This window comes from Macaca nemestrina, chromosome 20 (assembly GCF_043159975.1).
Source record: "Macaca nemestrina isolate mMacNem1 chromosome 20, mMacNem.hap1, whole genome shotgun sequence".
Taxonomy (NCBI): Eukaryota; Metazoa; Chordata; class Mammalia; order Primates; family Cercopithecidae; genus Macaca; species Macaca nemestrina.
In genome coordinates, this window is record NC_092144.1 from 39754419 (window position 1) to 39767314 (window position 12896).

The 12896-nt window shown below is 49.1% G+C and overlaps 1 protein-coding gene across 30 annotated transcripts in view; it reads left to right on the plus strand.

Moving 5' to 3' along the window:
- The window catches only part of LOC105495610 (zinc finger protein 536), a 491361-nt gene that overhangs the window by 151212 nt on the left and 327253 nt on the right, over positions 1-12896 (plus strand). For 2 of the 30 annotated variants that reach the window (XM_024797222.2, XM_011765372.3), the window contains exon 1: positions 420-1156. The exons of 26 other annotated variants lie outside the window; for them this stretch is intronic. The gene's annotated coding sequence lies outside the window, so the exon portion shown is untranslated. Of the gene's footprint in view, positions 1-415; positions 1157-12896 lie in introns of those variants that run through there. 2 more of the 30 variants (XM_071086018.1, XM_071086009.1) reach the window with 2 other exon arrangements.

The window sequence follows — 12896 nt, forward strand, 5'->3', positions numbered from 1 at the left end:
TGAAAACATGTAATCTGTATTGGTGTACAGTACAGCTGTGAACACACATTCTTTTTTGTGAGTCCCTGGAGTTAGCCTTGCCATTGGCATATGCGTTTGGGCCAAAAGTCAAGCCATCACCACTAAAATAGCACACCATAGCAGCAAAATGTCATTTGTCTTTTCTTGTTTTTTTTTTTTTTCTCCCTTCAATGCCACATGCTATCCAGTGATGTAATCTAGTATCACTGCATCTGCCTCCCTGCTCTATTTTTGCAGGAGGGTATCTGGATATCTGTAGGGGAAAGGAGAGGGCATTGCCAGCCAGCAGGAGATGGAAAAGGCAGTGGCCCCAAAAGGGTCAAATTAGAAAATAAATTATTTCTCTTTGCATTATATGTTTAAATGCATCTATAGAGAATATATATATGTATATGCATATATGTGTGTGTGTGTATATATAGAGAGAATATATATACATTGAAGAATCTATGCATTTAATATCTGCCACCTTTTTGCATAGATTCTTCCTTATGTGTCATGAAACTAGAATCTACTTCTTGTTTTCGTAGGGTGAAAGAAGGGCAGTTAATTTCAGCACCAAGGCTTGGAGGAAATGAGACCTAAGAAAAAAGAATCAGAGTAAACTTTACCCTTATTTATCATTTCTATTTAGAACAGGGTTGACAGTGTTTCATGGATGTACTTAGGATGGGATTGGCTCTTCCCATTTCAGAGCTGACAAAACTGAGACTGAGGCATGGTCCAAAGATGGGCCCTAATTGCAGGGCCTTTCTGGCCTCTGTCTGCAGAGAGAGAGTGAAAACAATCGGTCGTTTTGAGGGAAAGGGGTTAGCACCAGTAAGCAGAGGCAGTTAGTGGCTGGGAGCAGTGACTCCAGCCTTTAGAGGCAGGACTCAAAAAGGCCTCTCTTGTGTGATTTTGCTGCTCACACGTGGCCTGCTGGGAGCCGCCCCTGGTACTGCCGGGGGACATAGCCCTGGGATCTTGCTGAGGCCACCTTTGGAACAGGGGAGGTGAGTCTGGAGAAGAGAGTTTCCACGTTGTCGTCGTAGGATCTGGACTCAAGTGACCAAAACCTTGCTTGGATTTTTACCTGATGAAGTTTGGCTTGAAAAGTGAAAATGGTTCCATTTCCATTTTCCCTGTTCTCAAGGTAATTCAGCTTTCTTTGTGTGTGCGTGAGTGTGTGCGAGTGTGTGTGAGTGTGTGTGCGTGCAGTCTCCCTAGCATAGAACACCCACACACGCACACATCCACACACAGACACGCACATACTCATGCATGTACTCTTGTTCACGAAGTACACACCCTTTTGCAAAATAATTTTTGAATAAAAAATTCTAGCCCTTTAAATTTATTATAATTTAGAAAGGGACCCTCCGATGGTTTACAACTTTTCCTATATTTCCTACATTAATTCTCTCCATTACCCACCCCCCCCCCCCATCTAATCTGACTGTACCAAAAGATTTGAAAACAAAGCAAAAACACCAGCCAAACAAACAGAACAACCCACCTGCTTCTAAAGTAACTTTCAGACTCCCTGGGCAAAGCTGCTTCTTGTCTCTTTCTGAAAGATGAGCATGAATTCTGAGCTCCAGATTTTGCTTTTACTCCGTCTCCAACCTAATTGAAAAATTACCCCACCACACAAAGAAAACTCCGCGTCGGGATCACCATGTTGATCCGATTGGGTACTGCTTTTTGACTTTAGAGAAATCAAATTGTCTGGCGATTTGGTGACACGCTTGAATGTCCACCTGGGAGCAGACTAGGTTAAAGGTTAATAGCACTTGTTCTTCCCCCCCACCCAACCCCTGCCCCCACCACCTTTTTTTTTTAAACTCCAGTAGAACGGAACTCTTCCCCACTGGCCAGGCCCTCATCCTGAATCCCTTGCCTAGCCCGGAGGCCTTCTGAGAGATCTCTGTTGGTACCTCTCCCTGGACTTGTCCCTGTGAGATATGGTAGGGCTGACACTGAGATTTTAGTTCTGTTGTTCTTTTTTTTTTTTTTCCCCCTGGAAATTCACACCCCCCACCCCTTGGTTAATGGCTCTTTAAATATTGAAATGCCTGGAAAAACAAAACAAAATAAAATAAAACGCAGCCTGTCAAAGAAATAAGAACAACAACAACAAAAATGTTGGTATCTTTTAGAATCTGTCTTCCTAGTGGTAAAAGTATATAATTAATAGGAGAATTTTCCTCCAGATGTGGCTATACTATAATAGAGCCTTATAAATGCTACAGAAAGAAAAATTGCTTGGAACGAAGGCGTCCTCAATGAGAGCACACCTGGGTCTGACAAAGATTGCATTTAGGGACTGCTGTGCTATCACAACGCAGAGAAAGACCAAGTCTCTGGGAGCAGCTGGAGAGAAAGCCCCGGCAAATCTGCATGCAAATAGCAGCACATTGTTAACTTAATCAGATGCCGAGGAAAGATGTGCCAGAATTCCAGGATGATCTACACACACGGAGGAGGAACGGCCTGAGCTGCAGTGGGCGCCGGGGCCAGGGTGGGCCTCTGCAAGGTGCACGCGGCCCGGCCCCAGTCCTAGGGCCCCAGCCCACCCGCCGCCCGCCTGTTTTCCGGGCCTGCAGTCGATTCACCACATAATGCCTGATTCGCTCTTTGCAAAGAGAGAAACGATAGAGCGTATTTCAATGGGATGGAAGCTTTATTATTATTATTTTTTAATGGTGATATAGGTATGGGCATTATTTCGCCTGACTCCGTAACTCCAATTAAATAATATTTCTGCTTAAATATCCGGGTGCATGAAGATAAGAAATATTGCCCTGGAGTGTATAAAGAAAGATTTTTTTTTTTTTCAATAAGAAAAGTAGCTCTCTATAGATTGAAGTGCTAAGTATAAATTGCACCTTAAGAAGAAGTGGAAGACACCTGTTATTTATATTTTATATTAATATTAATGGAAATATATATATCTTAAATCTCCATCTTTTAGTCTAGCACCATAAAAAATATAAAGTAATACTATTTAATCACCCACAGCTTAATAGTGCCTTAGTTGTTTACTGCCGTTGCACTAATTGCTCTGTACTAATGTGTTTTTCTGTGATATCCAGTAGTGCTAAGAGAACAGAGATCCATAACCAATTAAATATAGTGTTTTTTATGTTAAAAATATATCTGGTGAGCCTAGAAAAGGAATAGAAACCGCCCTGAAGAAAGGCGCCTTGGCACCGCCTCGGTGCCCACCAGAAAGTGCCCGGATTGCCTCTTTTGCGCAAAGACAAAAGGGGTAATTTTTTTGGCAAGGAAACAAATCCAAGGAAAACACAACAAACTGAATTTTTTTTTTTTCTTTCCCTCCTGCAACTTCTCGTACCGTCTCTGCCCTCTCTCCTCCAGAGAGGGCGAGTTTCATCCTGGAGGGAGGCCTGGAAAGCTGCGAGGCCACCCCCAGCCGGCACCCGGGCGGATTCCGAGTCCCCGCGGGTCGGGCCGGGGGAGCCGAGGCTGGCCCCCCGCCCGGGCTGGGGCGCCTGCCGCCCGCGAGTCGGAAGAGCGCCCCATTCACGAGCAGGCAGCCCTGGCAGAGGGTTAATTGAGGATCATTGTTGTTGGTTCCAGGAGGAGCGAAGCGCCTGGAGATCGGGCGCGCGGGCGCGGCTCTGGGAGCGGGGGAAGGTGAGGGGAAATGGGACATAATGGCATTAATAATCATTACCAAAGACTGTGGGAGTAACAAAGGAATGCGTCTCCGAGACGCCGCCCAGCCCCGGGGTGTTTTCCGGCGCGGTCGCGGTGCAGGAACGCCAGCCCGGCCGCCTAGCCGCCCGCCGCCTGCGTTCGTTGGCGCGGCGCCCGGCGGTAGTGCCACCCCGAGGCCGAGCGCTGCCCCCGCCGGCCCGCGGCTGCCAGCCGGCCCTGCCCGCGCCCGGGCCCCGCGAGCGGCCGCACTTCACCTTACGGAGGGGAGATAATGAGATCAATTAGAGGCGCCGTCACCGCGCCGGAGACAACTGCCGCCGCATAGTAATCACCGGCGGGCTGGGTGCGCGGGGGCTCCCCGCTACCTGCGCGCCAGCAGCTCCCACCAAGCGGCACCGACCCGGGCGCGTCCCCGGCCCCCAGCCCACTGCCCACAGCCACTCCGCGCACCGTGCACCCTCCTTGCGCCTCTGCCGGGGAGCTCACCCCTTCCACTCGCACAGTGCGCTGCGGCCTGGGGAGTGGGAGGTCCCGGGACTTGGGTGTGTGTGTCTGTGTGAGGGTGGGGGTGGGTGTCCGCGTGTGTGCGTATGGGCAAGAGTGTACATGACGTGTGCCTGGAGATGGGCGAGTGCAGGCTGGAATGTGCCGGCGTGGCACGTGTGTGGGCCCGAATAGATGCGTGTGTGACCACACGTATGTGTTTGTGTTTGCACCTCGTGTGCCTGTGTGTTTGTATTTGAGTGCTTACAGGAATGTGGGTGGTGAGTACCTGTATGTGGGTGCTATCTGCGCTTGTATGCGCATGTGTGTGCAGGCGCGTGTGTGTGTTAGGGATATGTGTAGATGTGCTTTACTGTGGCTGTGTGTGCTCATGTGCTTGTGCATGTGTGTTTGAGGCTTGTGTGCCTGGGTAGAGTCTGTGAGAGCCATGTGTATATCTGCATGGGTGATGAGTGTGTGTAATGAGTGTGTGTGGGTGCCCACTCCATGTGAGTGTGTGCCAATGTGTGTGCTTGATGTCTTGAGGGTGGGGACGGCTGCTGGAGCCCCCTCTCCTTCAGCCCCTCATCCTCTAGTGGCTCCATAGGTACCAAGGTTTCTTTGCCAGGCAGTTGCCGCTGAGGAAATTTCCAGTGCCCGATCTCCCTGGTCCTTGCCGTGGCATCCCCTCTCCCCTAATCCCTGTACATGCCTTTGTTGAGGGTGATGGTGATGGTGGCTCTTGACCTCCATCTGTGTCTTTGCCCTGGTGTATTTGCCTTTGTTGGCTGGCCCTGTTCCACCCCTCAGAGGGCCATGAAGTCTCTGACCTGAGCATGGAGGTGCCTTGCCATTTGCTCTACCCCAGCCCCCTGCCTCCCACTACTTATACCAGATAATGAGGCTGGGAACAGCCACCAGGGCCCTTGCAGACCCAGGGTGGTGCAGCACCTGTCAATTTCACACATATAGTCAGCACCCATTGGATACTCCATGGGGCTGGGCAGGGCTTCCGCTCATTTTCAGAAATAGAATAGGCCAGGGTCTGGAGAAGAGTGGGTAGCAGCTGTGGTGGGAGGGAGCTGCGGTGGGAGTGTCAGTGAGCTCAGGGCCTTTGCATGGGTTGTTTCCTGCCTGGAGGCACTTTTTTCCTGTGACTCTTGGCTCCACCGTGGGTTCTCTCTTCAGCACATCCTCCCTGACACTCTACCCATCTGGTGTTCCCATTCAGTCACTCATGTTGTCCAATTGACTCCCTTGACTGCCGCCTGGCTCCCCCATTAAAGCACATGCGCCTCCCCCCTCCCCAACCCCATCCCAAGGCCAGGACCTTACCTTTGGGTTCATTGCTGTGCCCAGCATCTGCCTGTTTCTGGGTACACAGTGGGTACAGGCGTGGATGGCCAACAGGTGTTTGCAGGCCTCTGCTACCTGGCTGCCCTGTGGGCTCACAGTCCATCAGGGGAGGCCGGCAGACATGCTGAGCCAGGGGCAAGGCCATCCTGACATGGGGGCCCTGGAAGGGGATGGAGCTTCTTTGTCGTTGAGAGAGCTGATGTGGCCTGACACTGGGGCAAAGATGTGAAGGAGAAGGGACGGGGACAACTGACTCCAGACTTGCCCACTAGACTGAAGGCCCCATGAGGGCAGGAGCCTGGCTCAGGTTCTCGGGAAAGCTGGCAGCCCCTCTGGTCTCAGAGTCTTGGGATGTGGTGGGAGTCCTGGATGTTTCCTGTGTGAGCGCAGCCCACACAACTCATTGTGTTACAGGACCCCACCACTTACCCAATGTTAGCCTTTGGGCCAGGGGTTTCCACACTACAGTCGCTTCTGTGGTCACCAGAAAGGTGTTACAGGAAAGAAGTCCCGATCCAGACCCCAGGAGAGGGTTCCTGGTTCTCACGCCAAGAAAGAATTCAGGGCGAGTCCACAGTTGGAAGCAAAAGCAAGTTTATTAAGAAAGTAAAGTGGCGAAAGTACGGCTACTCATAGACAGAGTGGGGTGTTCCGGAAAGTAAGAAAAGGAATGTGTCCACCCTAGGTCCAATGCTCATATATATAGGATATAAAAGATCATGGAGAGATATGCTCTGCTACAAGGGTTTGTGATACAGGAGTAATTTTCTTAATTACTATACTTTGCAAGAATCGATTTTAGTATCTTTAAAGCAAAATTAGGAATGTCTTTGTTCTCAAGATATTGGGATATTAGGATACTCCCAAATCTGGGTCGGTTGAGTAACCATTATCAATCTGCTCCCTTAACCGTAAACATCTAACATCTAGGAATACCTCACTTTTTGGGAATGCAGCCCAGCAGGTCTCAGCCTCATTTTACCCAGCTCCTATTCAAGATGGAGTTGCTCTGGTTCACATGCCTCTGACAGTTGGGCGATTCCTTGTTGCCCAACAGGCTCCCAAGGCCACCCTCTCCAGCTGCTAGGAGTCTAATTTCAGCCCTGTCTCCTCAAATCTTATGCCCGTGAACAAGTGATTTGGTCTTGCTGATGGTCTCGACATGGTCTGAGAGTCCATGTGCTGTCTTCCCTAATGCCAAAATGGACTTGGCAATGAGTGGAGGCTTCTTAGTCGCCCCAGCCTGGATGCCCTAACCAAGTTTGAGTCTTCTTTTTATGTTTTTTTTTTAAAGACAGATTTTCACTCAGTCACCCAGGCTGCAGTGAAGTGGCGTGATCTTGGCTCACTGCAACCTCTGCCTCCCTGGTTCAAGCCATTCTCGTGCCTCAGCCTCCCAAGTAGCTGGGACTACAGGCATGAGCCACCACGCCTGGCTAGTTTTTGTATTTTTAGTAGAGGTAGGGTTTCGCCATGTTGGCTAGGCTGGTCTTGAACTCCTGACCTCAAGTGATCTGCCTGCCTTGACCTCCTAAAGTGGTGGGATTAGGGGTGTGAGCCACCATGCCTGGCTAATTTTTATATTTTTAGTAGAGATGGGGTTTCGCCAGGTTGGCCAGGTAGGTCTCCTGCCACATTTCGGTCTTCTGACACATTCTAGTGGTGCTGAATTGGGGTGTTTTGGCTCCATCTGAGATGATGGGAACATCCTGGCTGCTCTCGGAAGTTCTGCCTTAGACCCAACTGCATCTCCCTTGAGGTCTCTGCCCTGCATTGTCTTCTTTCCATCTGCATTGCTCCAGCCTAGGTCCTTTTTGCTCTAAAGGAGTGGGACAGGAACAAAAACTGGTGAACTTTCTAACAAGAAAGAAAAGCATGAAACCTGAGTGCCCATTAACAAGGTGGGAGATGACTTGTCTCTGTTCTCGACCTCCCAAAGTTGTTCACTTCAAGTTTTGACCCCCTGAGGGCCTCCTGTGTGCGAAACACTGTGCCAGTGCTGGAGGGACAAAGGCGTGGGCCCCCTGTCTCATCTCTCCCAAGGGACATTGGCAGGGATCTGGATTTCCCAGATTCCCAGGCGTGAGGAGTGTGGGGAGAGGGTAACAACTCCAGCCCTGTCCAATGCTTTGGCCCTGAAGATGGGCAGTTGGAAATAATGCATGTGCCGTCACCTTGAAAACCTTGGTCAAATATGGTTTGAGATATGAAGGTGATTATTATTGTTCTTATGTCCCAAATGTGATTGGTTTTGAAGTTTCTGTATTCTCCTGACTAGAGCTTTCCTGAAAATACCGCGGGAAGGTTTGAGTAAGGCGTCCCTCTCCCGCCTTTGTTTGTGAGGGTCCAGTTGGTCCTGGCCACTTCCTGAATGGCTCCTGTGTTGGGAGCTCCAGGCGAGGATGAGAAGGAGAGGCCAGCCTGAGTTCTGTGTTTCCCGGCATGATGACAGTGATGTCGTCTTGATTCTTTGCACGTCAATCATGGCTCCCAAGTCTGGCAAAATGGACTCCTGGCTGATGTCTTCTCCGCTGAGCCTCTGCAACCCCAGTGCATCATGGGGGTGTGTTGAATGCTTTCTGTGGGGTTGATTCCTGTCGCCATAAGGAGAATGGGGTGGGGCAGGGCTGTATCATCGTTGCCAGGAGATCCGACCGGTGGAAGGGGTGAAGGGTGGAGAGGATCATGGGTGAGGACCAGAAAAGGAGGGGTTGGGCTTGAGGGTAGACAAGCGGAAGGGCTGGGGGGCGTGGTAGGCATGCAGGTGGGAGGTGGGAGGACGCCCAAGTGGGCTGCCCGGGGGTGGTGCAGGGTGGATGAAGGGAAGAGATGCCCTAGGTGGGAGTGCTCATTCCACTGGCTGCAGGGGATGCTCTAAGGGGTGCTGATGCAGCTTCACAAAGCCACCGAGGCATGCCTGGGACCTATTGTGACTGCCCATCACTCAGGAGCTTTCTCCGTGCCAGACACTGTGCTAAGCGCTCTACTTACCTTGCCTAATTTCATCTTCACTGGGGAAGTCCTGGGGACAGAGCTGAGGCTTTTGATCTGTGAATGAGAGAGCTCAGATCCAGAGGAGTAAAAATTTGCCAGATGTCACAGAGCTGGCCAGTGATGGAGCAGGGACTTCTGAGCCCAGGCCACCACCGCGGAGGACACGGCCACTCTTTGTGTCTCCTGCACAGAGCAGCTCCAGTAGGGGGCTGAGCTGAAGACCCCAACAGTAGAAGTCAAGATAAAATATAGCCCAAGTCCTAGTGCATTCTTCAGGGAGGGCCTTTTTGTGAAAACAGATTTTTTTTTTTTTTTTTGCCAGCAGTCAGCCTTTTGTACCATTTTCACATGGCCCAATTAGACAATTGCACCCCCTAATTAGCCAGCCTTAGACACTACTTGTTGCCTGCATAGAAATTCGCACATGGGGTTAAACGTTGGCAGGAAACTTCGTCCTTGCAAACGGGAGCCGTGGTGTCAGTGTTGGAGACGGGCCACCCTGCAGTGCATGGCCTGGACCATGCTAAACCCAGCCAGGCCCATGAGCACCCCCAGAGAACCCACAGCTCAGCCGTGGGACACTGTGAGACCACGTGAATCTGTTATCAGTGGCCAAAAAAGAGGGAAGACACCGAAGAGTCGTAAATGTTAACTTTTTTAGAACTCTGTAATTCCAAAGTGATTCAACTGATTTGTTTCAAACTCTGCAGGAAAACCCAGCTGCGGCATCAGATATGAGCCCTCTCAGACCAGAAGGAATCTTTTGCCCTTTGATGCTTAGCCTTAAGACAGTGAGAGGGAAGATGCCGTGTTCTGATTTCCCTCGGAAGTGCAGCTTCCTGAGGGAGGGGTGTGTGGCATTTTCCAGAAGACTCAGGTCTGGCTGCTTCTCAGCAGGGAATGGTCCTGAGTCCACCCAGGTGCCCGATGCGTGTTTCTTATTTATTTTCAAATAAATTTATTTATCTAAATTTATATATTGTTTACATATTTTTAAATTTTAATTTTAGAGACGGGGCTCACTCTGTCACCCAGGCTGGAGTGTGGCTCTACAATCTCTGCTCACTGCAGCCTCCAACTCCTGAACTCAGGTGATCCTCTGGCCCCAGCCTCCTAAGTAGCTGGGACTACAGGCGTGCACCACCACACTCAGCAAATTTTTAAATTTTTTTGTAGAGACGTGGTCTTGCTATGTTGCCCAAGCTGGTCTTGAACTCCTGGCCTCAAGCCATCCTCGTACTTCAGCCTTCCAAAGCACTGGGATTACAGGTGTGAGCCACCACCATGCCTGGTCCACGTCTATCTAATAATCGGCACAAATCATGCCCCCAGAGTGAGCTAGTATCTCTTGATTAGATCAATGCTCCTTTGCATCTCCTATGTGCCAGACACTGTGCTGGGAACTGGGTGACAGGCAAGGTCCTTGTTTAAGTTATGGGGAAGGAGAAGGCAGGGGTGGATAGAGGCTACACAGTCACGCCATACACGAACAGGATTATTCCCACTGGGAAAAAGTGGAACGTGGTAGGGACAGGGTGCCTCTTTCAGATGGGGTGGTCTTGGGAGGCCTCTCTACGGAAGTGACGCTTGATTTGAGACTGACATGGGAAGATGGAACCAGGCTTCCAGACAGTGGGATCTTGCAGGGCACAAGTCCCGAGGAGGGAACAGGCCTGGCACACTGGAGGATTTGGGGCTGGAGCATGAGGGACCAGGGGGGAGAGGTGGGAAATTATGCCATAATGGCCCCAGGTCCCAGAGCCTTTGCACCATTGCAGGCTGGGGCAAGGGGATAACTCCAAGGGCCATGAGAAGCCTCGAAGGGTATGGATGCAGGGCCCTTGGTGGGGAATGTTGTAAACAGGCTTTCTTTCCGTGGTAGGGGACAGTGCGAAGGACAGAAGTGTTCAGATTCTGCAGGGAGGTGGAGCTGACCTAAGCGATATATGCGGTCCTGTTTATTTCATCTCTTGGCCTGCGTGTCCCCATCCTAATATCCTTAAAGTATCAAATCATTGCTAAATAAATTCCCATGAAGTTTACTTACAGGGGAAGCCAGCAAATAGTTCTTAATTTCACTTCTTGTTTTGGAAGAGAACAAGCTGGGAGAAGAGAATGCTTTCCATTCCCTGGTTTAAATCTCAATAAAAATGGCCATGTGAGACGTTTTGGGTAAAAAGGACCTTCTTTGGCTCCCATTTTGGCTGATGTGTTCAGTTCTTTTCCACGGATTGCTACCTCCCCTCCCTGCTGCCCCCGCCTGCAAAGAGACGGCTCTGTATCCATGTCCCATTTCTGTGTTATGGCTAGTGACAGACATAGTTATTAGAAGAAAGTTGTCTGATTCGAATTAAGCATAAACATATCAGCTTAGTGGTCTGGACACCTTGTAATTCCTCGTGCGTCATCTGTGCAAAGCTCTTCTTCGATGGTTTGGCGAAGTTTCCGCGACTGCATGGTCTATCCAGTGCCCACCGTGCTTTTCCTCCAAGACATTTGGGTGGAAAATCCACAAAACAATAATAGATCAATACATTTAAATTAGAACTTTCAAAAATTCAATAATGGTATTTACAAATTAATAAAGCACTGTAAAGAAAATATCTGCACTTCTTTATTTAGGGATACAGTTAATTTTTTCATTGATTAAGCATTCTTTTGGACGGGATGTGGGCAGGGAATTTTTTTTTTTTTTCTAAGAAGGAAGTTCTGTGTGAAAACTAGAAGTATTTGTGTATTTTTGGTCTCACTTGTAAGTTACTAATGCATCACCCAGACGAAGGCTGATAGTGAAGGAAGGAAGTACGGCTTGGCTTGGCTTGGCAGAGGCTGCTGCAGTGGCGGAATCTACTGGATCCCATGTGATCTACATGGTTGTGATGAGGATGGAGGGAAGGACAGGTGTACAAGTTCCTGAGGTGGGCGGCTCTGACTTCTGAAGCACACAGGTGTTAACTGTGTGAAGGAAATTTGGTATAGGAAATCATCATTTATCAAACATAAACCAAGGAGCTACTCTTCTTTGTGCAAAAGAATTTCCCATAGAAATCCTTAAAATTAACCCGATAGTCTTGTACAATTAAAATCAAATATATTTCTTTTTCTCCTCCTAAAAACAACAAATGTGGCCAGGTGTGGTGGCCCACGCCTGCAAGCCCAGAGCTTTGAAAGGACAAGGTGGGCGGATCACCTGAGGTCGGGAGCTCGAAACCAGTCTAGTCAACATGGTGAAACCCAGTCTCTACTAAAAGTACAAAACTTAGCTGGGCATGGTGCTGGGCACCTGTAATCCCAACTACTTGGGAGGCTGAGGCAGGATAATTGCTTGAACCCGGGAGGCGGAGGTTGCAGTGAGCTGAGACCCTGCCACTGCACTCCAACCTGGGCGGCAGAATGAGACTCTGTCTCAAAAACAAAGAAACAAAAAACAAAAAAACAAATGCAACTCAGGTTTTCAGGACTATGCCTTCTGTATCCAGGAAGGTAGATCTGTACCTTGCTAAGGTCTGGGGTCTGCCCAGTTTGGATGGTGAACACACTGAGTTGCTGACAAGTTCCAGGAGGCCCTGTGGAGGCAGCTGCACCCCACCAACCACTCTGCCAGCTGGATGTGGACACAGCCTGAACCACATACACACCTGCACGCCTGTTGCCCCAGGGCCTGCTACTCACTTACTTCTCTCCTTTATCCTCTCTTCTGCCCGTCTCCCTCTCTTTCTTTTCTTTCTTTCTTTCTTTCTTTCTTTCTTTCTTTCTTTCTTTCTTTCTTTCTTTCTTTCTTTCTTTCTTTCTTTCTTTCTTTCTTTTTCTTTCTTTCTTTCTTTCTCTTTCTTTTTCTTTTTCTTTCTTTCTTTCCTCCTTTCTTTCTTTCTTTCTTTCTTTCTTTCTTTCTTTCTTTCTTTCTTTCTTTCTTTCTTTCTTTCTTTCTTTCTTTCTTTCTTTCTTTCCTCTTTCTTTCCTTCCCTTCCTTCCTTCCTTTATCTGTTTCTCTCTTTTGCTTTCCTTTCTTTCTTTTCCTTCCTTTCCTTCCCTTCCTTTCCTTTTCCCTCTTCCCTTCCCTCCCCTCCGTTCCCCTTCCATTCCCTCCTCTCCCCTGCCCCTCCCTCCCTCCCTCTCTCTCCCTTTCTTTCTTTTCTTTCTTTCTTTCTCTTTCTTTCTTTCTCTCTTTCTTTCTTTTTCTCTCTCTTTCTTTCTTTCTTTCCCTTCCTTCCTTCCTTCCTTCCTTCCTCCCTCCCTCCCTCCCTCCCTTCCTTCCTCTCTTTCTCTCTTTCTCTTTCCTTTCTTTCTTTTCCTTCCTTTCCTTCCCTTTTCCCCCTTCCCTTCCCTTCCTTTCCCTTCTGTCCTTTCTTTCTTTCTGAAAATATTGATTGAGGACC